The sequence below is a fragment of the Aquarana catesbeiana genome, linkage group LG05, assembly GCF_042186555.1.
Source record: "Aquarana catesbeiana isolate 2022-GZ linkage group LG05, ASM4218655v1, whole genome shotgun sequence".
NCBI classification, from domain to species: domain Eukaryota; kingdom Metazoa; phylum Chordata; class Amphibia; order Anura; family Ranidae; genus Aquarana; species Aquarana catesbeiana.
The window spans coordinates 10,822,540-10,849,744 of NC_133328.1; the positions used below are offsets into that span (position 1 = coordinate 10,822,540).

A 27,205-nucleotide genomic window follows, 5' to 3' on the forward strand; every position below is an offset into this window, starting at 1 on the left:
GGTCCCCCTAAATTCCATACCAGGCCCTTCAGGTCTGGTATGGATATTAAGGGGAACCCCGGCCAAAAATAAAAAAAAATGACGTGGGGGTCCCCCTAAATTCCATATTAGACCCTTCAGGTCTGGTATGGATTTTAAGGGGAACCCCGTGCCAAAATTGAAAAAAAAAAGGCGTGGGGTCCCCCCAAAAATCCATACCAGACCCTTATCCGAGCACGCAACCTGGCAAGCCGCAGGAAAAGAGGGGGGGACGAGAGAGCGCCCCCCCTCCTGAATCGTACCAGGCCACATGCCCTCAACATTGGGAGGGTGCTTTGGGGTAGCCCCCAAAAACACCTTGTCCCCATGTTGATGAGGACAAGGGCCTCATCCCCACAACCCTGGCCGGTGGTAGTGGGGGTCTGCGGGCGGGGGGCTTATCGGAATCTGGAAGCCCCCTTTAACAAGGGGACCCCCAGATCCTGGCCCCCCCCCTGTGTGAAATGGTAAGGGGTAACCCTACCATTTCACTAAAAAACTGTCAAAAATGTTAAAAATGACAAGAGACAGTTTTTGACTACTCCTTTATTTAAATGCTTCTTCTTTCTTCTATCTTCCTTCATCTTCTTCTTCTTCTGGTTCTTCTGGCTCTTCTGGTTCTTCCTCCGGTGTTCTCGTCCAGCATCTCCTCCGCGGCGTCTTCTTCTCCTCGGGCCGCTCCGCATATAAGCCTTTAAAATTAGAACTTTTGATTATTCATGTTCGTGTCCCATAGACTTTAACGGTGTTCGCAAACTTTTTTCCTGTTCGCATGTTCTGGTACGAACCGAACAGGGGGGTGTTCGGCTCATCCCTAGCAATGACAGAGGTCAAACGTTTTCTGTAAGTCTTCACAAGGTTGTCACACACTGTTGCTGGTATGTTGGCCCATTCCTCCATGCAGATCTCCTCTAGAGCAGTGATGTTTCGGGGCTGTCGCTGGGCAACACTGACTTTCAACTCCCTCCAAAGGTTTTCTATGGGGTTGAGATCTGGAGACTGGCTAGGCCACTCCAGGACCTTGAAATGCTTCTTACGAAGCCACTCCTTCGTTGCCTGGGCGGTGTGTTTGGGATCATTGTCATGCTGAAAGACCCGGTCACGTTTCATCTTCAATGCCCTTGCTGATGGGAGGAGGTTTGCACTCAAAATCTCGAGATACATGGCCCCATTCATTCTTTCATGTACACGGATCAGTCGTCCTATTCCCTTTGCAGAGAAACAGCACCAAAGCATGATGTTGCCACCCCCATACTTCACAGTAGGTGTGGTGTTCTTTGGATGTAACTCAGCATTCTCTCTCCTCCAAACACGACGAGTTGTGTTTCTACCAGACAGTTCTACTGGTTTCATCTGACCATATGACATTCTCCCAATCCTCTTCTGGATCATCCAAATGCTCTCTAGCAAACCTCAGATGGGCCACATGTACTGGCTTAAGCAGGGGGACACATCTGGCACTGCAGGATCTGAGTCCCTGGCGGCGTAGTGTGTTACTGATGGTAGCCTTTGTTACGTTGGTCCCAGCTCTCTGCAGGTCATTCACTAGGTCCCCCCGTGTGGTTCTGGGATTTTTGCTCACCGTTCTTGTGATCATTTTGACCCCACGGGGTGAGATCTTGCGTGGAGCCCCAGATCGAAGGGGATTATCAGTGGTCTTGTATGTCTTCCATTTTCTAATTATTGCTCCCACAGTTGATTTGTTTATACTCAGCTGCTTGCCTATTGCAGATTCAGTCTTCCCAGCCTGGTGCAGGTCTACAATTTTGTTTCTGGTGTCCTTCGACAGCTCTTTGGTCTTCACCATAGTGGAGTTTGGAGTGTGACTGTTTGAGGTTGTGGAAAGGTGTCTTTTATACTGATAACAAGTTCAAACAGGTGCCATTAATACAGGTAATGAGTGGAGGACAGAGGAGCCTCTTAAAGAAGAAGGTCTGTGAGAGCCGGAAATCTTGCTTGTTTGTAGGTGAACAAATACTTATTTTCCACCATAATTTGCAAACAAATTCTTTAAAAAATCAGACAATGTGATGGATGTCTGGATTTGTTTCCACATTTTGTCTCTCATAGTTGAGGTATACCTATGATGAAAATTACAGGCCTCTCTCATCTTTTTAAGTGGGAGAACTTGCACAATTGGTGGCTGACTAAATACTTTTTTGCCCCACTGTATATATATTACATATATATCATATATTACATGCATATTTCTGCATTTACATGAAGGTCAGGTTACTATAACCCCAGCACAGAGTTCCCACATATATCAGAGTCTGCAGGATTCCCCCTTACAGTGCAAGGGCAACTCTGATGTAAAGGGGAATGCTGCAGGTCATGATCTCATGGGGAACCTGCAGACTTCGGTGTAAAGGGGAACTCTAATGTAAGGGAGGGGGGAGCTCCGGTGACCAAAGATTCCCTGATGCAGCCATAGTTGCGGTGCGAGACCTCCAACTTCCTTGGGCTGCCGCATTTCCCCCGGTGCTTGTTGTGAACTTTTGGTAGGTACCTACTTTTCTATCTGGGGGTCACTGTTATGGGCTCTGGTCCTTCCAAGAGGGGGTCACCCCAGCCATGTCCAGCATTCATTTATTGATAAATTACTGCTAAATCAATATTGGCTTTATACCTATTATTAGCATATACTGTTATATGTCTCTCTCTTTTCTATTTAGAATCAACAAAATTGCACAGGTGTAATCATCTTTCCCTGAGGAAGTTGGCGAAACATGTAGAAATAGATCACCTGTTATGGCCTGCCTCCATACACACTGGCTGGTCTCCTTTGTATTTTTATGTGTCCTTGTAAAGTGATTTTGTGTACATTGCACCCTTGTAGATTTGTACGCTTTTTTTACTATGTTTATTAATAAAACTACATGTGTTTCCATCATAATGTCACAGTCACAATAAAAATCTCAAATCATCGCTATTACTAGTAAAAAAAAAATAAATAAAAATGCCATTAATCTATCTTCTATTTTGTAGACGCTATAACTTTTGCGCAAACCAATCATTTTACGCTTATTGTGATTTTTATTACCAAAAATATGTAGAAGAATACATATCGGCCTAAACTGAGAAAAAAAATTGTTATATTTATATTTATTGTAGCAAAAAGTACAAAATATTGTGTTTTTTTTTCAAAATTGTCGCTCTTTTTTTGTTTATAGCGCAAAAGATAAAAACCGGCAGAGGTGATCAAATACCACCAAAAGAAGGCTCTATTTGTGGGAAAAAAAGGACGTCAATTTTGTTTGGGTACAGCGTCGCACGACCGCGCAATTGTCAGTTAAAGCGACACACTGCCGTATCGCAAAAAATGGCCTGGTCATTGAGCAGCGAAATCTTCTGGGGTTGAAGTGGTTAAACCATTAAAATTCGGTTGAAGTGTGTTTGTCTGAGCACTAATACACCACCCAACAAGAATTCTCTTGCTTTTGTGGCTGTGTGTGGGGAAGAGATGAGCTTGGGCGTGTTATTTGGATATACCGTATTTATCGGCTTATAATACGCACCTTCACTTTAAAAAATTAGTTTCAGGAAAAAATCTTACATTTTAAATAAAGAACTGTGAAGCAAAATAAGGGTCAGTGCCCATCAATGCAGCCTAATCAGTGCCCATCTGAAGCCTCACAAGTGCCATTTATGCAGCCCCACCATTGCCAGGAATGCAGCACCCCCATTGACATGAATGCAGACTCACCATTGACATGAATGCAGCACCCCAGTTGTCATAAATGCAGCACCCCCTTTGCCATGAATGCAGCACCTCAATTGCCATGAATGCAGCACCCACATTGCCATGAATGCAGACACGCCATTGCCATCAGTGCAGCCTGATTCATGCCCATCTGCAGCCTTGGAGGAGACAGGGAGGGGGCGAGACGAGCACCAACAGACATACAGAGAAACTCCTGTTTTCTCGGCGGCCTCTTTAATAGAAATTCCCGCCTCCTATGATGGACAGAACAGTCATCCAATGGCAGCACAGGAGACGGGACTCAGAGGCCGCCGTGTAAACAGGAAATACTCCTGTATGTACGGCACTCGTCCCTCCCCCTCCCCATCCCCTCCAAGGAAGCCAGCATATATATCTTTGTGGTCCCCGGTGCTCGCGGATTCGTTGGGGGCCACAAAAGATGTACATGTCACAATTACCAGGCGGGCCGTCTGAAATCAGAATGCGGACCATGATTGGCCCGTGGGCCGGACTTTGGACATGCCTGCACTAGAGGGATCACTAGAGGCAGATTTGTGCTAAGAGGGGGAATTTGGGGAGGAGATGATTTGTGATGGGAGGGGATATGTGGAGGAGGAGCATTAGTATTGGCGGGGGGATTTGGGGGTGTGAGAGGATTTGTGCTTGGGGGGGATTTATGATAGCAGGGGGAATTTAGGGGGAGGAGGATCTGTTATAAGAAGAATCTAAGGGAAATATTATTTGCATAGCTCCCAACTGTCCCTGATTTGGAGGGACTGTCCCTGATTTGGAGCAATCTCCCTCTGTCCCTTTTTCCTCCCCATTTGTCCCTCATTTTGGTCTGATCCGTCTAGTTGTATATAAAATGCACTTTTTATCTTTCAAAAAGTGTTTCCCGGTGCTAAACCTTTCATCCAATTTCTAAGTTGCTGCATTTATACATTTTAGAAGCCAATATCAAGGAATAGTAGTGGTAAAAAAGTCCCTTGAGGATTTAATTAACCTTTTTTTGGTTAATTCTCCTTTAAGGGGGTGTGGCAGGGGTGTATCCTATGCCTACATACATTTGCTAGTAAGTGTCCCTTATTCCCATCTCAAAATGTTGGGAGGTATGTTATTTGTGCTAGGAGGGGAGGATTAGTGCTGGGGAGGTTTTTTTTGGGGGGGAGGGGGAGAGGATTCATGCTGGTGGGAAGGATTTGTGCTGGAAAGGGGGGGTGGATTGAGGGGGGAAAGAATTTGCACGGGGGCAGGTTTGAGGAGTGAGAGAATTAGTGCTAGTAGGGGGGATTTGGCAAAGGAAAGGATTTGTGGAAAAGGAGAGGAAATTTGGGTAAAATATTGTTTGTGCTGGAGGTGAGGGCGATTAGGATTAAAGTGGTTGTAATCCTCAGACATGACATATGAACAAAGCACATCCCTCTATAGTGCGTACTTGTCTCAGTCCAGAGCACTTTTCTGTCTGCTGCCTCCTTTCTCTGCCATCAGCACGAGTCACTTCTCACAACTTTTCCTGACACAAAGAGAAAAATGATTACGGGGAGGGACCTCCAGCTGATTGACAGCCTCAGCTCTGTTCCGATGTGCTGTGTGAAGGGGGGGGGAGGGGGTGTCCCTTCCCTGCAATCAGCTGTCGGAGCTCTCTTCACTGAGCTCTGCAAAGTTTAACTTCAGCTCCCCACCCCCTTTTTTTCTGAACCTTCAGACAAGCTTTAAAATTTAGAACTTAGAATGGACATAGAGAAGAGGTTGCTGCAGATAAACAGGTACAACTTATGGAGAAGGATTTGTTTAATCTCTGTGCATCACCTGTTATTTCACTGGGTACATGTGAGGGCTTACAACCACTTTAAGTCTTGGGGGGAGGAAATTGAAGGGGGGGGTGTTCTGGGGCGGAGATGATTTGTGCTGCAGAGAGGTGACTTGGGAGAGGGAATTTGTCTGGGGGGATTGGAGGGATAAGAAAATTAGTGCAGAGAGGGAAAGTTTGCAGAGGGAGAGGATTTATGCTGGGGCCCTCCCTGGGGAGAGGGGGAATAGGGAAGGAGAGGTGTTGCATAGCTCCCAACTGTCCCCGATTTGGAGGGACTGTCCCTGATTTGGAGGGACTATCCCTGATTTGGAGCAATGTCCCTCTGTCCCTCTTTCCTCCTCATTTGTCCCCCATTTTGGTCTGATCTATATAGTTGTATATAAAACGCACTTTTTAGCTATCAAAAAGTGTTTCCCAGCGCTAAACCTTTCATCCAATTTCTAAATTGCTGCATTTATAAATTCCAAAAGCCAATATAAAGGAATAGTAGAGGTAAAAAAAATCCTTGTGGATTGAATTAACCTTTTTTTTTGGGTTAATTCTCCTTTAAGGGGGTGTGGCAGGGGGGTGTGTCCTATGCCTACATACGTTTGCTAGTAGGTGTCCCTCATTCCCATCTCAAAATGTTGGGAGGTGTGGTGTTGTGCGAAGGAAGATGGTGGGAGAAGTTAGGAGGGAAGAGGATTTGTGCTAGGGAGCTGGAAATTGGGGGGGGGGGGGGGATTTATTCTAAGAGGGGACATTTGGTAGGGTGGGGGGGGGGGTTGTGCTAGGAGCTGAAATGCGTGTGGGGTGGGGGGGGGGGGGGGGAGGATTTGTGCTAGGAGGTGGAATATCAACTTGGTACCCCCTTTGTCCTGGCCCTGGCACATTTAATATTTATTTGGCATAAACTATTAAGAGGTTGGGAAAGGCTGTAAATATCAAATGCCTGCAGGGGGGTGAAGATTGAGGCACATTCATACAAGACAAGTTTCCATGGTATGAAACAAACAAGATACAATATCTGAAGAACTACAAATGGTTGTGGGTGACTCTAATGTTGACTTCAGTTATTGAGAAGGAAGTAAAGGTAGATGTTATAGCCGTGGGCCCACATCCAAGTCCGGCTTTCAGAATTTTCCCTCTTCTTACCTGTTGAAATACTACAGATGAAGCACAAAAGAAACATTTGCATAATACCAGGATGAAAGTTATCTAGTCATCTAGCGGAACGAATCATGACTATGGTATTAACTATGGCATGTACCTGCTATACCAATAACCCCACCCTTCCCTCTAATGACCACACAACAATGAAATGGAGTAAATTGGCCATAGCAGCCGTTCTATTAACCAAATACACAGTAGGGACGGAAAGTATTCAGATCCCCCTAAATTTTTCACTCTTTGTTATATTGCAGCCATTTGCTAAAATCATTTAAAGTTCATTTTTTTTTCCTCATTAATGTACACACAGCCCCCCATATTGTACACACAGCACCCCATATTGTACACACAGCACCCCATATTGTACACACAGCACCCCATATTGTACACACAGCACCCCATATTGTACACACAGCACCCCATATTGTACACACAGCACCTCATATTGTACACACAGCACCCCATATTGTACACACAGCACCCCATATTGTACACACAGCACCCCATATTGTACACACAGCCCCCCATATTGTACACACAGCACCCCATATTGTACACACAGCCCCCCATATTGTACACACAGCACCCCATATTGTACACACAGCCCCCCATATTGACAGAAAAACACAGAATTGTTGACATTTTTGCAGATTTATTAAAAAAGAAAAACTGAAATATCACATGGTCCTAAGTATTCAGACCCTTTGCTGTGACACTCATATATATATAACTCAGGTGCTGTCCATTTCTTCTGATCATCCTTGAGATGGTTCTACACCTTCATTTGAGTCCAGCTGTGTTTGATTATACTGATTGGACTTGATTAGGAAAGCCACACACCTGTCTATATAAGACCTTACAGCTCACAGTGCATGTCAGAGCAAATGAGAATCATGAGGTCAAAGGAACTGCCTGAAGAGCTCAGAGACAGAATTGTGGCAAGGCACAGATCTGGCCAAGGTTACAAAAAAATTCTGCTGCACTTAAGGTTCTCCATAATCCTTAAATGGAAGACATTTGGGACGACCAGAACCCTTCCTAGAGTTGGCCGTCCGGCCAAACTGAGCTATCGGGGGAGAAGAGCCTTGGTGAGAGAGGTAAAGAAGAACCCAAAGATCACTGTGGCTGAGCTCCAGAGATGCAGTCGGGAGATGGGAAAAAGTTGTAGAAAGTCAACCATCACTGCAGCCCTCCACCAGTCAGGACTTTATGGCAGAGTGGCCCGACGGAAGCCTCTCCTCAGTGCAAGACACATGAAATACTTAGGACCATGTGATATGTCAGTTTTTCTTTTTTAATAAATCTGCAAAAATGTCAACAATTCTGTATTTTTCTGTCAATATGGGGTGCTGTGTGTACATTAATGAGGAAGAATTAAATGATTTTAGCAAATGGCTGCAATATAACAAAGAGTGAAAATTTAAGGGGTCTGAATGCTTTCCATCCCCACTGTAGATCTCAAATAAATGACCATAATAATTAACACAATAACCTTTTCAAACATAACATCCAGTTTATTCACTAAAATGGAGCACAAGGTCCCAATAGGCATAAACCAGAACTGTACCTGCTAGTCACTTCTCAGGCCTCCAGTCACGAAACCACCGAATCGGAGACAACTAGCAGGTACCCATATACCGTCTTGGAGCCGTACCTCAGACGGGTCCCTACACCATACCTTTTTGATGTGCCCATATGACCTAAAAGGACCTTGCACCCCGCCACCACCACTCAAACCTGACACCTTAGGTTTGAGCAGACCTCCACACCCTCAGAGCCCTCTAGATACCCTCCTCCAAACCAAGACACCACATGTCGATAACAACGGCATTCAAATGAACACCGTCGCCAAGTAAATATCTCCAAGGTTCAACCTCCAACTCGTGGTGTCGCACCGCCAAACCCCCATTGCGCATTAGGAATCTCGCCACCTCTGGATTTGCCTTAACCCTTGCCTTTTTGATGCCTGCCACCAACCTAGCCCACCTCCATTGCGTACGAGCCACCATGCCAGACCACACTATCAACAAGTCCGGGTAATCTATTTGAAGCCGCAGGAAGTCAAATTTAACATCCCGTATGAGCTCCCTCATGTGCCGCCGCCCTAAATCATTCCCCCCAGCATGCACCACTAACACATCGGGGGCTCTATCCAGCCGAGCATAGCGCTCAAACTCAGGAACTACTCTGTTCCACAATAGACCGGGCATCCCGATCCAGTGGACCACTGGCTCCTCCCTGGGAATGCCCAATTGACATCCGTCAGGCCGAACATCAGCTCTTCTCGCTCCCCAGTGGACATAGGAGTGGCCCAATATCCAGATAAAGCAGGAGCCCATCTCTGTAAAGAAAAAACAACCACACACATAGAAGCAAGAACACCAAGCCAGCCTCCCCCCTAAGAAAACAGAAGGAACAGACAGGACATCATACAGTTACAAACCCTACATAAATAAACTTACTCATAACAACCGAGAACGAACATACAGGCGATAACGCCGGGATTCCTACCTACCAGTTCGCCGCAATGCCCCCTTACTCAAACCCCAGCGCTCCGCTTCCATTGCGGCCCCAATGCGAAAAGAATGAGAACCAAAGTCTGACAGACAAAGACCCAACACCCCCAAACACCTCCTGAACACTGCCGTGAATTGATACTGCGACAAAGCTGAACCATTCGCATGCAATAGCAGGGGTCCAACCCTGCCAGGGCGCAACTCCAAAAAGCATGAAACAAAATGCACCACACAAGCCAGCAACCCGGTAATGCCAAACAATTCCACTCAAACCCCCTGCCCGACTTGGCCGGTCTTGGATCTTCGTATCCAAAAAAACACTGAACTACTGCTGCATTGCATGTTAGCCGACTGCAAGCCATCAGACCCCCCTCTGGAAGAAGAAACCAATTCCCCAATACGCAACGCACCAAAAAATGCCAATGAAAAACTGTCTGAAGCAAAAGGGCCTCATGTGCTGACAAGCACACTTCCGACAGCACCTGGAACAATGAACCTAACAAGTCAAATGATACGGGACGGTGACCATCCACTGGCCGACGCCCCCTGCAGTAACCCTTTACTGCTTGCCACACCAAAAAATCCCTGCGACCCAAATACTTGAACAAAAAAGCCAACCCTGCCAGCTTCCTATTCAATACCGAAACTACAGTCTCCACATTCCTACCTATGAAATACAACACCAAGAACCCCTCATCACATTCAGCTACCATCCCTCCCACACCATGAAGCAGACCGAACCACTCCCCCCAGGTTTTTGAATACACCGACCAGGTAGCCTCACTCACCGCCGAATCAGCATCGCAGTAACTCTAAGGCAATCTGCCACAGCTGTGCCGGACAAGGAACTCCCAGTTGCGCCGCTCCCGGAGCCAACAATCGAAACTTGTCCCACTGAAACCGAGAAAGAGCATCGGCCAAGGAATTAGTGCACCCCAGGACATGAAGAGCATATACAAAAGCATTGCAACGCAAACAAGCCAACACCAAATGCCTCAACAAACGCACAAACCGTGGCGATGACACTGACACGCTATTAATTGCCTGCACGACAGACATATTATCGCAATTAAAACGGATCTTCTTGTTGCAGAACCATGAACCCCAAAGCTCCACCAGGGGCGTAGATAAGGGGGGTCAGGGGTGTTCAAACCCCCCCCAGAGCATCCTGGCAAAATGCCCAGACAGTGTTCCTGCTGTTTAGCCACAGAATCAGCACAGTAGAAGCAATCAGAGTTTCGGAGTGCAGCAGCCGGCCCCCCTTCTATTGTTCCCAACCCCCTCAGTTTAATAAGGGGTCCCCCTGAAAAGCATGAAATTACTGGGAGGTCTCAAATGCCGGCAATTGAAAGTGCACAGTTGAGGGAACTCCTAGACTCCTCCTCGACATAGCCGAAGGGAGACTGGGGATGCAGAAGTTTTCCTGCTTCTGTGCCGTGCTGATTCTGAGGTCTGGTAAGTGGGGAGGCATCAATTTTCTGTTCTGGGAATGAGGAAGTGAGAATCCCAGCCTGGGGGAGTTTCTTTTGGTGGGGAGGGGGTTAAGGAAAGGGGGTGGGTTTGTTTTTGGAGAAGGGGGGAGTTTCCTGTAGAGAAGTTTACAGGCGGTGGTTAATGGCAGGGATTTGCTTCTGGGAGGGGAGTTTGATTGGATGAAGGGAGATTTTCTTCATAATTAGGAATCTCTGCTGGGGGCAAGGGTGTTGACTGCGGGAGATATTTTTGCTTTGGGGAGTCGGTTTAGAGACAAAGGGTTTAAAGGGGTTTGTAAAGGCTCGTGTTTTTTCACCTTAATGCATCCTATGCATTAAGGTGAAAAAACTCCTTGCAGTCACGGGCCCCCTAGCCCCCCCGATTTACTTACCTGAGCCCCGAATTTCTGGTGGCGCGTCCCCTCCATCCCTCTCTCCGCGGGTTCCAGGCTCTTGATTGGATAGATTGATAGCAGCACAGCCATCGGCTCCCACTGCTGTCAATCAAATCCAATGAACGGGGGGGGGGGGCGGGCCGAGTCCAGCATTCGTGTCTGTGGACGCAAATGCTGGACTCGGGAGTGCGCCTGCAAGGTAACCCCCTCGGAAAATCGTTTCTCCAAGGAGGTTATCTAATGCGGGGAGGAGCCGCAAGAGCCACCGAAGGACCCCAGAAATGGATGATCGGGGGCCACTGAAAAACTAGCTGCACAATGGAGGGGCCACACTGAAAAACTAGCTGCGCAGTGGAGGTTTGTTACTTAAAAAAAATAAAAAATGATCCTTTAGTATCACTTTAATTTTTGGGGGGATATTGGAGGGAGGGAGATATTTTACAGTGGGAATCTTTGTTTGGGGAGGCAAGGTTCTTAGGAGGGAGCGGGGATTTTTTTCTCATTAAAGGAGATTTTTTTTTTTTTTTAATAATACTTACCGTGGATGGAGCATCGATCCAATGTTACATCTGTCCCCAGCTGCTTCTAAGACCAACAACAGAGCGATCAAAGACCGCTGATCACTCAGTTCTTAGCCTTCAGTGAGCAATGAGTGGTGACTGTCAGTCCCTGGCTCTACCCCCCCCCACACTCACTGGAATGCCAGGCTGTGGAGGGGGCAGGAGCGGCTGGATCAGGGTCTTTGTGGCTCACTGAGAGGCTGAGCGAGCTGCTGGTCCAGGCATCTGAGTGAATCCTGACTTTAAAGTTAGGATCTTTCCACAGCCTGGACCTGCTGAGCGATGTCAGCTGACAGCGGGCTATAGCTGGCTGTCGACTAAAAATGAGTCACAAAAGTGCAGAACAAACTGCACCCCTCCCCAAGAGAAGTACAACCAAGCGGTACGCCGTCCCTTCGGAGCGCATGCACCGGCGACATCACCGGCTGCTTTCCATGTGAATAATCTCCTAAACACAAGTTTAGGAGATATTCACTGTACCTACAGGTCAGCATTATTATAGGCTTACTTGTAGGTACAAGTTCAAAAGCTGGGCTTACTACAGTTTAAGACTGAATAAAAGCCAACCATATTGACCAGGTGCAACCATCCTGTGGTAGGCAGTGCACAATATATATATATTTTTTAATCTCTTAAAATATTTCATAAAATTTCTTAGCACACAGTTTTTTTAGGCAGTAAATTGTAAATTCTTTTCAGCTGCCTAAGCTCATGTTAAAAAACATTTCTCCGTAGAAGCCTGATTAACCCTTAGAGACTTAGGAGCAAGCTTACCCCTCCCCTCTTGTGTTGTAACTCACATATAAAAGTATCATTCTTAATAAAGAATTCAGACTCACTTTGCACATGAAAGCTGCCTGTTGTGTGTGTGTCATTAGGTCTCCAGAATTCTGAAGGGTCCCGGTGGGCTACCAAGGAACAAAAGGTGGTCGGCTGTCCAGTAATCAATCCTTTCAATCAGTGTCGCCCATCAGTGCTCATCAGTGCCCCCCATCAGTGCCGCCCATCAGTGCTCATCAGTGCCCCAATCAGTGTTGCCAATCAGTGCTGTCAGTCAGTGCTACCTTCCAGTGCCTGCTCATCAGTGCTCATCAGTGCGGCCCATCAGTGCTGCCTATCTGTGCACATAAGTGTTGTCTATCTGTGCCCATGAGTGCCACCTATCAGTGCCCATCAGTGCCGCCCATCAGTGCCCATTGGTGCAGCCCATCAGTGCTGCCTATCTGTGCAGCCTATCCATGCACATAAGTGTCGTCTATCTGTGCCCATGAGTGCCACCTATCAGTGTCCATCGGTGCCGCCCATCAGTGCCACCTATCAGTGCCTATCAGTTCAATGCTTCCGATAATTCTCCCGCTCTACAAGACTCTGGTCCGGCCGCACCTGGAGTATGCTGTCCAGTTCTGGGCACCAGTCCTCAGGAAGGATGTACTGGAAATGGAGCGAGTACAAAGAAGGGCAACAAAGCTAATAAAGGGTCTGGAGGATCTTAGTTATGAGGAAAGGTTGCGAGCACTGAACTTATTCTCTCTGGAGAAGAGACGCTTGAGAGGGAATATGATTTCAATTTACAAATACTGTACTGGTGACCCCACAATAGGGATAAAACTTTTTCGCAGAAGAGAGTTTAATAAGACTCGTGGCCACTCATTACAATTAGAAGAAAAGAGGTTTATCCTTAAACTACGTAGAGGGTTCTTTACTGTAAGAGCGGCAAGGATGTGGAATTCCCTTCCACAGGCGGTGGTCTCAGCAGGGAGCATCGATAGCTTCAAGAAACTATTAGATAATCACCTGAATGACATACAGGGATATACAATGTAATACTGACACATAATCACACACATGGGTTGGACTTGATGGACTTGTGTCTTTTTTCAACCTCACCTACTATGTAACTATGTAACTGCTACATTTCTACTGATAAAAGCATAGCTCCCAACTCTGATTTCGCGAAATTGTCCCTGATTTAGAGGGACTGTCCCGGATTTTGAGGGACTATCCCTGATTTCGAGAAATTGTCCCTGATTTCGAGGGACTGTCCCTGATTTCAAGGGACTGTCCCAGATTTTGAGGGACTGTGCCTGATATCGACAAATTGTCCCTGATTTTGAGGGAATGTCCCTGATTTTGAGGGACTGTCCCTGATTTGGAACAAAGTCCCTCTGTCCCTCCTTCCTCCTCATTCATCCCTCATTTTGGTGTGATCTTTCTATATAAAATACACTATTTATAACCACTCGCTGACTACCCTATAGGAGTTTCTACTGCTACAGGGCGGCAACGCTGCGCAGAATGTACATCTACGTAATCCTGCACTTCCGGGTATCAGGCGCGACTGTGCGCCACTGGCAGCTCGCTCCCGCTGTAATTCTACACAGCGGGTCCCGCGGACTCGATGTCTTCTGGCACCCGCTGACCACTCAGTACACAGGCAGAATGGCGATCTGTCAGTAAGGAAGGCATGAACCTATGTTCCTCCAAAGCACCTCCCACACTACAGAAAAAAAAACAGCTAGCTAACATCGCCCCTGATGTTAACCCCTTCTCAGACAGTGTCATTAGTACAGTGACAGTGCATATTTTTAGCACTGATCACTGTATTGATGTCACTGGTCCCCAAAAAAGTGTCAATGTCCAATGTGTCCGCCGCAATATCGCAGTCCCGCTATAAGTCGTTACTAGTAGAAAAAAAAATGTATCCCATAGTATGTAGACTCTTTAACTTTTGCGCAAACCAATCAATATACACTTATTGCCATTTTTTTTACATTTTTTTATTGGATGTGTTTTTTAGCTGTAAAAATATCCTTTTTTGCCTTGGCGGTATATTTTTAGTCATTGTCATGCTGAAAGACCTATCCATGACCCATCTACAGGGTTCTGGCTGAAGGAAGAAGGTTCTCATCCAAGATTTTACAATACATGGCCCCATCCATGGACCCCTCAATGTGGCAAAGTCGGCAGCCCCAAAGCATCATGTTTCCACCTCCATGCTTGACTGTAGGGATGGTGTTCTTAGGGTCATAGTCAGCATTTGTCTTCCCTCAAACACAGAGAGTCCCCCATTTAGTCATGCCAATGAACATCTAAATGATTCAGAGAAGGATTGGGAGGAAGCGCTGTGGTCAGGTGAGACCAAAATTACATAGTTACATAGTAGGTGAGGTTGAAAAAAGGCACAAGTCCATCAAGTCCAACCTATAAATTGAGACCAAAAACTCGACTCGCCATGTTTGGAAGAAGAAAAATGCCGACTATGACCCTGAGAACAACATCCCTACAGTCAAGCATGGAGGTGGAAACATGATACTTTGGGGCTGTTTCTCTGGTAAAGGTACAGACCGACTTTGCCGCATTGAGGGGCCAATGGACGGGGCCATGTATTGTAAAATCTTGGAGGAGAACCTTCTTCCCTCAGCCAGAACACTGAAGATGGGTCATGGATGGGTCTTTCAGCGTGACAATGACCCAAAACATACCGCCAAGGCAACAAAGGAGTGGCTTAAGAAGAAGCACATTAACCACTTCCGGACCGTCGCACGCCAATATATGTTCTAAATTTGAAGAGGGATATCTTTGTTATGGCAGCAGCTAGCTGCCATAACCCTAGTATCCTCTTCTTCAGCGGGCGGTCCGGTTTTCGATAATAGTGGTCTCTGCGGCAGATTCACCGCAAGATCACTGTTATCGGCGGCAGGAGAGTGCCCCCCCTCCCGCCGCTCTCCGGTGCCCTCTGACCCTTACCGGAGCCATTGGTAGCGGCGGAGGTGATCGGATCCTTCTCCTTCCTGGGTATGGAGACGAGTGAGGAGAAGATGGCCCCCACCCGTCTCCATACCATTGCAGGGCGGAAGCGACGTCAAAACGTTACTTCCACTCTTAGAAGGCCATTTTTTTTGTATTGCATTTTAGTGTAAATATGAGATGTGATGTCTTTTTGACCCCCCAGATCTCATATTTAAGAGGTCCTGTCATGTCTTTTTTTCTATAAGGGATGTTTATATTCCTTGTAATAGGAATAAAAGTGACACATTTTTTTTTTTAAAGAACAGTGTAAAAATAAAAAATAAAAGGTAAAAAAAATAAGAAAAAAAAAAATAAACGTGCCCCGTCCCGCCGAGCTCGCGCGCAGAAGCGAACGCATACGCGAGCAGTGTCCGCATATGAAAACGGTATTCAAACCACACATGTGAGGTATCGCCGCGATCGGTAGAGCGAGAGCAATAATTCTAGCTCTAGAACTCCTCTGTAACTCAAAAAATGCAACCTGTAGAATTTTTGAAACGTCGCCTATGGAGATTTTTAAGGGTAAAAGTTTGTCGCCATTCCACAAGCGGGCGCAATTTTGAAGCATGACATGCTGGGTATCAATTTACTCGGTGTAACATTATCTTTCACAATATAAAAAAAAATTGGGCTAACTTTACTGTTGTCTTATTTTATAATTCAAAAAAAGTGTATTTTTTCCAAAAAAAAGTGCGCTTCTAAGACCGCTGCGCAAATACAGTGTGACAGAAAGTATTGCAACGAACGCCATTTTATTCTTTAGGGTGTTAGAAAAAAAATGTATATAGTTCAGGGTTCTAAGTGATTTTCTATTAAAAAAAAAAACAAAAAAAAACTGTTTTTAACTTGTAAACAACAAATCTCAGAAAGAGGCTCGGTCCTTAAGTGGTTAAGGTCATGGCCAGTCTCCAGACCTTAATCCTAAAGAAAATTTATGGAGGGAGCTGAAACTTCGAGTTGCCAAGCGACAGCCAAAAAACCTTCAGAATTTAGAGAAGATCTGTAAAGAAGAGTGGACCAAAATCCCTCCTGAGATGTGTGCAAACCTGGTCACCAACTACAAGAAACGTCTGACCTCTGTGATCTCCAACAAGGGTTTCTCCACCAAGTACTAAGTCCTGTTTTGCTTGGGGATCAAATACTTATTTTACTCACTGAACTGCAACTCAATTTATAACATTTGTATCATGCGGTTTTTCTTTCTGGATTTTTGGTTGATATTCTGTCTCTATCATATAAAATACACCTATGATAAACATGAAAGACCCTTCATTTCTTTGTAGATGGGCAAACTTACACAATCTGCAGGGGATCAAATCATTATTTTCCCCGCTGTAAGTTCAGGTTATTAGGCAGATTTTGGGCCACAGGTGCCCACCAAATGTTGGGGGGACATTGGCTGAAACTTAAAGTACAACAGATAAAGGAACACCAAACTAACATATCAAAAGGAAGATGAGGTCAATATCCAACACGTTTCAAGGACCACATGAATCCCTCTTCTATAGCCACTTGCTGACCAGGCCTTTTCTGGATGTTTTGTTTAATTCATTAGTATTTTTTGCTAGCAAATTACTCAGAACCCCCACACATTATATATATATTTTTTAGGAGAGTTTTTTTGTATTATGTGAAAGATGATATTACGCAGAGTAAATAGATACCTAACATGTCACGCTTTAAAATTGCGTACACCCGTGGAATGGCGCCAAACTACAGTACTTAAAAATCTCCAAAGGCAATACTTTAACATTTTTTACAGGTTCCCAGTTATGAGTTACAGACGAGGTCTATTATTAGAATTATTGCTTTCGCTCTAATGATCGCGGCGATACCTCACATGTGTGGTTTAAACACCGTGTACATATGCGGGCGCGACTTACGTATGCGTTTACTTCTGCACGCGAGCACAGAGGGATAGAGCATTTTACTTTTTTTTTTTTCTTCTTTTTTTTTTACACTGTCCCTTTATTTATTTTTTTTAAACATTTTTATTCCTATTTCCTATTACATAGAATGTAAAATCCCTTGTAATAGAAAAAAAGCATGACAGGTCCACTTTATTGACAAGTGCAGGTATGAGGCCCCGCGCTACATGCGCCCTGCTGCTCCTCTTCCTTTGGTGCAAAGCCTTGTCAGGGAAAAGGTTAAAAGTCAGGCCAGGGGAAGCCAGAAAGGAGCCTTTGAAGCCAGGCTGAGTATGTGTGTGGGGAAGGTGCAGGCAGGAAGAGGTTAAAGCGGGGATTCACCCACACCGCCAAAAAAAAAAAAATATTAAAAGCCAGCAGCTACAAATACTGCAGCTGCTGACTTTTAATACATTGCCACTTACCTGTCCCGGGGTCCAGCGATGTTGGCAGGGGACGCCGAGAACCCGCTCGGTTCTCGGAAGCTGCCGCCGCCATCCTAGGTGAGGGAATCAGGAAGTGAAGCGTTGCGGCTTCACTTCCCGGTTCCCTACTGTGCATGCGCATGTCGCGCTGCGCGTCCTTAGTGGTCCCCGTTCTCTCCTGGGAGCTGTATGTTCCCAGCAGACAGCGCGGTCGGGACGGAAAGAGGCATAGACTCCCATGGGAGTCTATGCCGGAAGTGGGTGCAAATACCTGTCTTAGACATGTATCTGCTCCCCCCTCCCCCCTGAAAGGTGCCAAATGTGACACCGGAGGGGGGAAGGGTTCCGAAAAGCGGGAGTTCCATTTTTGTGTGGAACTCCGCTTTAAAGAGGGAGCAAAAGCAGCAAGAGGCAGGGGGGGGGGTTGAAGAGAGTGAGCGAGCCAGAGAGAAAGAGAGAGAGGAGAGACGACAAGTTGGGTGGGGTGCTGCGTTGCTTGTCAAAAGGCACTGCTGATTGTAGTAAAGTCAAGGAAAGGCGGAGCCAGCCTGCCGGTGACAAGTACAAGAGGCTTGAAAGAGACCATGAGCTTTGCCTACGGCCACACCACCCTGAATGCGCCCGCTCTCGTCTGATCTCGGAAGCTAAGCAGGGTCGGGCCTGGTTAGTACTTGGATGGGAGACCGCCTGGGAATACCAGGTGCTGTAGGCTTTTGCTTTTCTTCCAGCAGGGGTCACTCTCCTCTATGCCTCTTTTTACATTCTCTTTTAACAAAACCCGCTCTGCAAGCCCTCCTGCACACCTAGCTCCTACAAAATCACCAGTCCAGCCCCCACTTTTTCTTCACCCTCCTCCCTTTCCTCACCCCTTCTTTCAAAAATACACTTTCTTTCTTCTTTCTCTCTCTCCCTCCCTCCCTCCCTCCCTCCCTACCTCAGGAGCTTGCCACGCATCCAGTCCCTGTAGACAGAAAAGCAACGGCCGGACGCAACCCCCACCTAGCTAGCCCCCATCCTACATCCCGCTTAGGCTCCACGGCCCAGCCCTTTTCCAGCGCTCTCCTGAGCTGTTTTGGTGCTATCACTCCTGCTCTTTAGTCGCCCTTGCGCCAACACATTCTGCCGCGCTCCCCAGGCTGGGGGAAGCACGCACGTGGACTGCCGAAGCCAGCGAGAAGCCACAGAGCCTGACGGGTCGTGAAACCTGCGCCCTGAAGCGGCTAGGGTGTAGGCAGCAGGTTGCCTACAGGAGCGTGGTTTTAGTTAGCGGCTGCCCCGGGCTGGGAGGGAAAGAGTTAATGCGTGCGCTGCCGGGTTTTTTTGGATCCAGCCTACCAGCCGGTCATATAAAGATAGGGGAAGGCTGGGTTTCGGGGGATCAGGCAGCGCTTGCAGGAGGCCTACTAGGGTTGCCACCTCATCCCTTTAAACCCAAACACATATGAATTACACGGGTTCTGAGGCTAATTAAATGCAGATAAGGCAACAAGTGAGTTTAATTACCACCTTAATCAGCCACAGAATCTGTGTAATTAATAGGTGTTCGGATATAAAGGGATGAGATGGCAACTCAAAGACCAACATGAACTACTACCTTGTAGAGGTAGTCCTGGGCAGCCGATCAGTGGCAGTTTGGGTCAGGATATGACCATTGTTCATGTTGAACTGTAATGCCCAAGACTTCTCCGAAAAGTTGCGTCAAGTGTTCTAAGCCTCCTCTGAAGTCATTGAAAGGGGTCCATCATGCATGTTGGTCTCCAGGCCTATTGAAAAGAACTTGGGTGAGTATGGCACATGTGAGGTATGAAGCAACGCTACAAGAAAAGGTCTACCTACTGGGCAAGTCAAGCAGTTGCTTGACTGCAGCCAGTGGTGAGGCATGGCGCCTGCGATAGGTGATTGTAGAGTTGCAACCCCATCCCTTTAAACCCGAACACATAGGAATTACACAGGTTCTGAAGGCTAATTTAAGGCAGATAAGGGCAACAGGTGAGTTTAATTACCACGTTAATCAGCCTCAGAAGCTGCGTAATTAATATGTGCTCGGGTTTAAAGGGATGAGGTGGCAACCCTAGGTCAGAAGTCCTCTGGTAGCCAGGGGGGGTGGATGTACTGGCTCCCTCCGCAGCGGTCGGCTTCCAGTAGCTAGCGAAACGGAAGCCAGGTTCCGGAGATCCATGGGCTGGCCACCTGGTATGAAAGCCAAGGCGTTAACAAGTGCAGGCATGAGGCCCCGCGCTACATGCGCCCTGCTGCTCCTCTTCCTTTGGTGCAAAGCCTTGTCAGGGAAAAGGTTAAAAGTCAGGCCAGGGGAAGTCAGAAAGGAGCCTTTGAAGCCAGGCTGAGTATGTGTGTGGGGAAGGTGCAGGCAGGAAGAGGTTAAAGAGGGAGCAAAAGCAGCAAGAGGCGGGGGGGTTGAAGAGAGCGAGCGAGCGAACAAGCCAGAGAGAGAAAGAGAGAGAGGAGAGACGACAAGGTGGGTGAGGTGCTGCGTTGCTTGTCAAAAGGCACAGCTGATTGTAGTAAAGTCAAGGAAAGGCGGAGCCAGGCTGCCGGTGACAAGTACAAGAGGCTTGAAAGAGACCATGAGCTTTGCCTACGGCCACACCACCCTGAATGCGCCCGCTCTCATCTGATCTCGGAAGCTAAGCAGGGTCGGGCCTGGTTAGTACTTGGATGGGAGACCGCCTGGGAATACCAGGTGCTGTAGGCTTTTGCTTTTCTTCCAGCAGGGGTCACTCTCCTCTATGCCTCTTTTTACATTCTCTTTTAACAAAACGCGCTCTGCAAGCCCTCCTGCACACCTAGCTCCTACAAAATCACCAGTCCAGCCCCCACTTTTTCTTCGCCCTCCTCCCTTTCCTCACCCCTTCTTTCAAAAATACACTTTCTTTCTTCTTTCTCTCTCTCTCGACCTCCCTCCCTACCTCAGGAGCTTGCCACGCATCCAGTCCCTGTAGACAGCAAAGCAACGGCCGGACGCAACCCCCACCTAGCTAGCCCCCATCCTACATCCCGCTTAGGCTCCACGGCCCAGCCCTTTTCCAGCGCTCTCCCGAGCCGTTTTGGTGCTATCACTCCTGCTCTTTAGTCGCCCTTGCGCCAACACATTCTGCCGCGCTCCCCAGGCTGGGGGAAGCACGCACGTGGACTGCCGAAGCCAGCGAGAAGTCATAGAGCCTGACGGGTCGTGAAACCTGCGCCCTGAAGCGGCTAGGGTGTAGGCAGCAGGTTGCCTACAGGAGCGTGGTTTTAGTTAGCGGCTGCCCCAGGCTGGGAGGGAAAGAGTTAATGCGTGCGCTGCCGGGTTTTTTTGGATCCAGCCTACCCGCCGGTCATATAAAGATAGGGGAAGGCTGGGTTTCGGGGGATCAGGCAGCGCTTGCAGGAGGCCTACTAGGGTTGCCACCTCATCCCTTTAAACCCAAACACATATGAATTACACGGGTTCTGAGGCTAATTAAATGCAGATAAGGCAACAAGTGAGTTTAATTACCACCTTAATCAGCCACAGAATCTGTGTAATTAATAGGTGTTCGGATATAAAGGGATGAGATGGCAACTCAAAGACCAACATGAACTACTACCTTGTAGAGGTAGTCCTGGGCAGCCGATCAGTGGCAGTTTGGGTCAGGATATGACCATTGTTCATGTTGAACTGTAATGCCCAAGACTTCTCCGAAAAGTTGCGTCAAGTGTTCTAAGCCTCCTCTGAAGTCATTGAAAGGGGTCCATCATGTATGTTGGTCTCCAGGCCTATTGAAAAGAACTTGGGTGAGTATGGCACGTGTGAGGTATGAAGCAATGCTACAAGAAAAGGTCTACCTACTGGGCAAGTCAAGCAGTTGCTTGACTGCAGCCAGTGGTGAGGCATGGCGCCTGCGATAGGTGATTGTAGAGTTGCAACCCCATCCCTTTAAACCCGAACACATAGGAATTGCACAGGTTCTGAAGGCTAATTTAAGGCAGATAAGGGCAACAGGTGAGTTTAATTACCACCTTAATCAGCCTCAGAAGCTGCGTAATTAATATGTGCTCGGGTTTAAAGGGATGAGGTGGCAACCCTAGGTCAGAGGTCCTCTGGTAGCCAGGGGGGGTGGATGTACTGGCTCCCTCCGCAGCGGTCGGCTTCCAGTAGCTAGCGGAACGGAAGCCAGGTTCCGGAGATCCATGGGCTGGCCACCTGGTATGAAAGCCAAGGCGTTAACAAGTGCAGGCATGAGGCCCCGCGCTACATGCGCCCTGCTGCTCCTCTTCCTTTGGTGCAAAGCCTTGTCAGGGAAAAGGTTAAAAGTCAGGCCAGGGGAAGCCAGAAAGGAGCCTTTGAAGCCAGGCTGAGTATGTGTGTGAGAAGGTGCAGGCAGGAAGAGGTTAAAGAGGCAGCAAGAGGCAGGGGGGTTGAAGAGAGCGAGCGAGCGAGAGAGAGGAGAGACGACAAGGTGGGGTGTGCTGCGTTGCTTGTCAAAAGGCACTGCTGATTGTAGCAAAGTCAAGGAAAGGCGGAGCCAGGCTGCCGGTGACAAGTACAAGAGGCTTGAAAGAGACCATGAGCTTTGCCTATGGCCACACCACCCTGAATGCGCCCGCTCTTGTCTGATCTCGGAAGCTAAGCAGGGTCGGGCCTGTTTAGTACTTGGATGGGAGACCGCCTGGGAATACCAGGTGCTGTAGGCTTTTGCTTTTCTTCCAGCAGGGGTCACTCTCCTCTATGCCTCTTTTTACATTCTCTTTTAACAAAACGCGCTCTGCAAGCCCTCCTGCACACCTAGCTCCTACAAAATCACCAGTCCAGCCCCCACTTTTTCTTCGCCCTCCTCCCTTTCCTCACCCCTTCTTTCAAAAATACACTTTCTTTCTTCTTTCTCTCTCTCCCTCCCTCCCTCCCTACCTCAGGAGCTTGCCACGCATCCAGTCCCTGTAGACAGCAAAGCAACGGCCGGACGCAACCCCCACCTAGCTAGCCCCCATCCTACATCCCGCTTAGGCTCCACGGCCCAGCCCTTTTCCAGCGCTCTCCTCAGCCGTTTTGGTGCTATCACTCCTCCTCTTTAGTCGCCCTTGCGCCAACACATTCTGCCGCGCTCCCCAGGCTGGGGGAAGCTCGCACGCGGACTGCCGAAGCCAGCGAGAAGCCACAGAGCCGACGGGTCGTGAAACCTGCGCCCTGAAGCGGCTAGGGTGTATTCAGCAGGTTGCCTACAGGAGCGTGGTTTTAGTTAGCGGCTGCCCCAGGCTGGGAGGGAAAGAGTTAATGCGTGCGCTGCCGGGGTTTTTTTGGATCCAGCCTACCCGCCGGTCATAAAAAATTTAGGGGAAGGCTGGGTTTCGGGGGATCAGGCAGCGCTTGCAGGAGGCCTACTAGGGTTGCCACCTCATCCCTTTAAACCCAAACACATATGAATTACACAGGTTCTGAGGCTAATTGAATGCAGATAAGGCAACGAGTGAGTTTAATTACCACCTTAATCAGCCACAGAATTTCTGTAATTAATATGTGTTCGGATATAAAGGGATGAGATGGCAACTCAAAGACCAACATGAACTACTACCTTGTAGAGGTAGTCCTGGGCAGCCAGTCAGTGGCAGTTTGGGTCAGGATATGACCATTGTTCATGTTGAACTGTAATGCCCAAGACTTCTCAGTAAAGTTGCGTCAAGTGTTCTAAGCCTCCTCTGAAGTCATTGAAAGGGACTCCATCATGCATGTTGGTCTCCAGGCCTATTGAAAAGAACTTGGGTGAGTATGGCACATGTGAGGTATGAAGCGACGCTACAAGAAAAGGTCTACCTACTGGGCAAGTCAAGCAGTTGCTTGACTGCAGCCAGTGGTGAGGCATGGCGCCTGCTATAGGTGAGGGTAGAGTTGCAACCCCATCCCTTTAAACCCGAACACATAGGAATTACACAGGTTCTGAAGGCTAATTTAAGGCAGATAAGGGCAACAAGTGAGTTTAATTACTACCTTAATCAGCCTCAGAAGCTGCGTAATAAATAAGTGTTCGGGTTTAAAGGGATGAGGTGGCAACCCTAGGTCAGAGGTCCTCTGGTAGCCAGGGGGGGGTGGATGTACTGGCTCCCTCCGCAGCGGTCGGTTTCCAGTAGCTAGCGGAACGGAAGCCAGGTTCCAGAGATCCATGGGCTGGCCACCTGGTATGAAAGCGAAGGCGTTAACAAGTGCAGGCATGAGGCCCCGCGCTACATGCGCCCTGCTGCTCCTCTTCCTTTGGTGCAAAGCCTTGTCAGGGAAAAGGTTAAAAGTCAGGCCAGGGGAAGCCAGAAAGGAGCCTTTGAAGCCAGGCTGAGTATGTGTGTGAGAAGGTGCAGGCAGGAAGAGGTTAAAGAGGCAGCAAGAGGCAGGGGGGTTGAAGAGAGCGAGCGAGCGAGCGAGAGAGAGGAGAGACGACAAGGTGGGGTGTGCTGCGTTGCTTGTCAAAAGGCACTGCTGATTGTAGCAAAGTCAAGGAAAGGCGGAGCCAGGCTGCCGGTGACAAGTACAAGAGGCTTGAAAGAGACCATGAGCTTAGCCTACGGCCACACCACCCTGAATGCGCCCGCTCTCGTCTGATCTCGGAAGCTAAGCAGGGTCGGGCCTGGTTAGTACTTGGATGGGAGACCGCCTGGGAATACCAGGTGCTGTAGGCTTTTGCTTTTCTTCCAGCAGGGGTCACTCTCCTCTATGCCTCTTTTTACATTCTCTTTTAACAAAACCCGCTCTGCAAGCCCTCCTGCACACCTAGCTCCTACAAAATCACCAGTCCAGCCCCCACTTTTTCTTCGCCCTCCTCCCTTTCCTCACCCCTTCTTTCAAAAATACACTTTCTTTCTTCTTTCTCTCTCTCCCTCCCTCCCTCCCTACCTACCTCAGGAGCTTGCCACGCATCCAGTCCCTGTAGACAGCAAAGCAACGGCCGGACGCAACCCCCACCTAGCTAGCCCCCATCCTACATCCCGCTTAGGCTCCACGGCCCAGCCCTTTTCCAGCGCTCTTCTCAGCCGTTTTGGTGCTATCACTCCTCCTCTTTAGTCGCCCTTGCGCCAACACATTCTGCGGCGCTCCCCAGGCTGGGGGAAGCTCGCACGCGGACTGCCGAAGCCAGCGAGAAGCCACAGAGCCGACGGGTCGTGAAACCTGCGCCCTGAAGCGGCTAGGGTGTAGGCAGCAGGTTGCCTACAGGAGCGTGGTTTTAGTTAGCGGCTACCCCAGGCTGGGAGGGAAAGAGTTAATGCGTGCGCTGCCGGGGTTTTTTTGGATCCAGCCTACCCGCCGGTCATAAAAAATTTAGGGGAAGGCTGGGTTTCGGGGGATCAGGCAGCGCTTGCAGGAGGCCTACTAGGGTTGCCACCTCATCCCTTTAAACCCAAACACATATGAATTACACAGGTTCTGAGGCTAATTGAATGCAGATAAGGCAACGAGTGAGTTTAATTACCACCTTAATCAGCCACAGAATTTCTGTAATTAATATGTGTTCGGATATAAAGGGATGAGATGGCAACTCAAAGACCAACATGAACTACTACCTTGTAGAGGTAGTCCTGGGCAGCCAGTCAGTGGCAGTTTGGGTCAGGATATGACCATTGTTCATGTTGAACTGTAATGCCCAAGACTTCTCAGTAAAGTTGCGTCAAGTGTTCTAAGCCTCCTCTGAAGTCATTGAAAGGGACTCCATCATGCATGTTGGTCTCCAGGCCTATTGAAAAGAACTTGGGTGAGTATGGCACATGTGAGGTATGAAGCGACGCTACAAGAAAAGGTCTACCTACTGGGCAAGTCAAGCAGTTGCTTGACTGCAGCCAGTGGTGAGGCATGGCGCCTGCTATAGGTGAGGGTAGAGTTGCAACCCCATCCCTTTAAACCCGAACACATAGAAATTACACAGGTTCTGAAGGCTAATTTAAGGCAGATAAGGGCAACAAGTGAGTTTAATTACTACCTTAATCAGCCTCAGAAGCTGCGTAATAAATAAGTGTTCGGGTTTAAAGGGATGAGGTGGCAACCCTAGGTCAGAGGTCCTCTGGTAGCCAGGGGGGGGTGGATGTACTGGCTCCCTCCGCAGCGGTCGGTTTCCAGTAGCTAGCGGAACGGAAGCCAGGTTCCGGAGATCCATGGGCTGGCCACCTGGTATGAAAGCGAAGGCGTTAACAAGTGCAGGCATGAGGCCCCGCGCTACATGCGCCCTGCTGCTCCTCTTCCTTTGGTGCAAAGCCTTGTCAGGGAAAAGGTTAAAAGTCAGGCCAGGGGAAGCCAGAAAGGAGCCTTTGAAGCCAGGCTGAGTATGTGTGTGAGAAGGTGCAGGCAGGAAGAGGTTAAAGAGGCAGCAAGAGGCAGGGGGGTTGAAGAGAGCGAGCGAGCCAGAGAGAGGAGAGACGACAAGGTGGGGTGTGCTGCGTTGCTTGTCAAAAGGCACTGCTGATTGTAGCAAAGTCAAGGAAAGGCGGAGCCAGGCTGCCGGTGACAAGTACAAGAGGCTTGAAAGAGACCATGAGCTTTGCCTACGGCCACACCACCCTGAATGCGCCCGCTCTCGTCTGATCTCGGAAGCTAAGCAGGGTCGGGCCTGGTTAGTACTTGGATGGGAGACCGCCTGGGAATACCAGGTGCTGTAGGCTTTTGCTTTTCTTCCAGCAGGGGTCACTCTCCTCTATGCCTCTTTTTACATTCTCTTTTAACAAAACCCGCTCTGCAAGCCCTCCTGCACACCTAGCTCCTACAAAATCACCAGTCCAGCCCCCACTTTTTCTTCGCCCTCCTCCCTTTCCTCACCCCTTCTTTCAAAAATACACTTTCTTTCTTCTTTCTCTCTCTCCCTCCCTCCCTCCCTACCTCAGGAGCTTGCCACGCATCCAGTCCCTGTAGACAGCAAAGCAACGGCCGGACGCAACCCCCACCTAGCTAGCCCCCATCCTACATCCCGCTTAGGCTCCACGGCCCAGCCCTTTTCCAGCGCTCTCCTCAGCCGTTTTGGTGCTATCACTCCTCCTCTTTAGTCGCCCTTGCGCCAACACATTCTGCCGCGCTCCCCAGGCTGGGGGAAGCTCGCACGCGGACTGCCGAAGCCAGCGAGAAGCCACAGAGCCGACGGGTCGTGAAACCTGCGCCCTGAAGCGGCTAGGGTGTAGGCAGCAGGTTGCCTACAGGAGCGTGGTTTTAGTTAGCGGCTGCCCCAGGCTGGGAGGGAAAGAGTTAATGCGTGCGCTGCCGGGGTTTTTTTGAATCCAGCCTACCCGCCGGTCATAAAAAATTTAGGGGAAGGCTGGGTTTCGGGGGATCAGGCAGCGCTTGCAGGAGGCCTACTAGGGTTGCCACCTCATCCCTTTAAACCCAAACACATATGAATTACACAGGTTCTGAGGCTAATTGAATGCAGATAAGGCAACGAGTGAGTTTAATTACCACCTTAATCAGCCACAGAATTTCTGTAATTAATATGTGTTCGGATATAAAGGGATGAGATGGC

General features: G+C 48.4%; 5 non-coding genes across 5 annotated transcripts; all 5 read left to right on the forward strand.

Annotated features, from left to right (window-relative positions):
- Window positions 1–18,340: 18,340 nt before the first annotated feature.
- LOC141146272 (5S ribosomal RNA) lies at window positions 18,341–18,459 on the forward strand. The gene has a single exon (XR_012244823.1). It is a non-coding gene; the product is annotated as a 5S ribosomal RNA (ribosomal RNA).
- A 1,882-nt stretch (window positions 18,460–20,341) lies between these two features.
- On the forward strand, window positions 20,342–20,460 carry LOC141146566 (5S ribosomal RNA). The gene has a single exon (XR_012244959.1). It is a non-coding gene; the product is annotated as a 5S ribosomal RNA (ribosomal RNA).
- A 1,842-nt stretch (window positions 20,461–22,302) lies between these two features.
- On the forward strand, window positions 22,303–22,421 carry LOC141146310 (5S ribosomal RNA). Its single transcript, XR_012244863.1, has one exon. It is a non-coding gene; the product is annotated as a 5S ribosomal RNA (ribosomal RNA).
- A 1,849-nt stretch (window positions 22,422–24,270) lies between these two features.
- On the forward strand, window positions 24,271–24,389 carry LOC141146283 (5S ribosomal RNA). The gene has a single exon (XR_012244834.1). It is a non-coding gene; the product is annotated as a 5S ribosomal RNA (ribosomal RNA).
- Window positions 24,390–26,238: 1,849 nt separating this feature from the next.
- LOC141146294 (5S ribosomal RNA) lies at window positions 26,239–26,357 on the forward strand. Its single transcript, XR_012244846.1, has one exon. It is a non-coding gene; the product is annotated as a 5S ribosomal RNA (ribosomal RNA).
- Window positions 26,358–27,205: the final 848 nt, after the last annotated feature.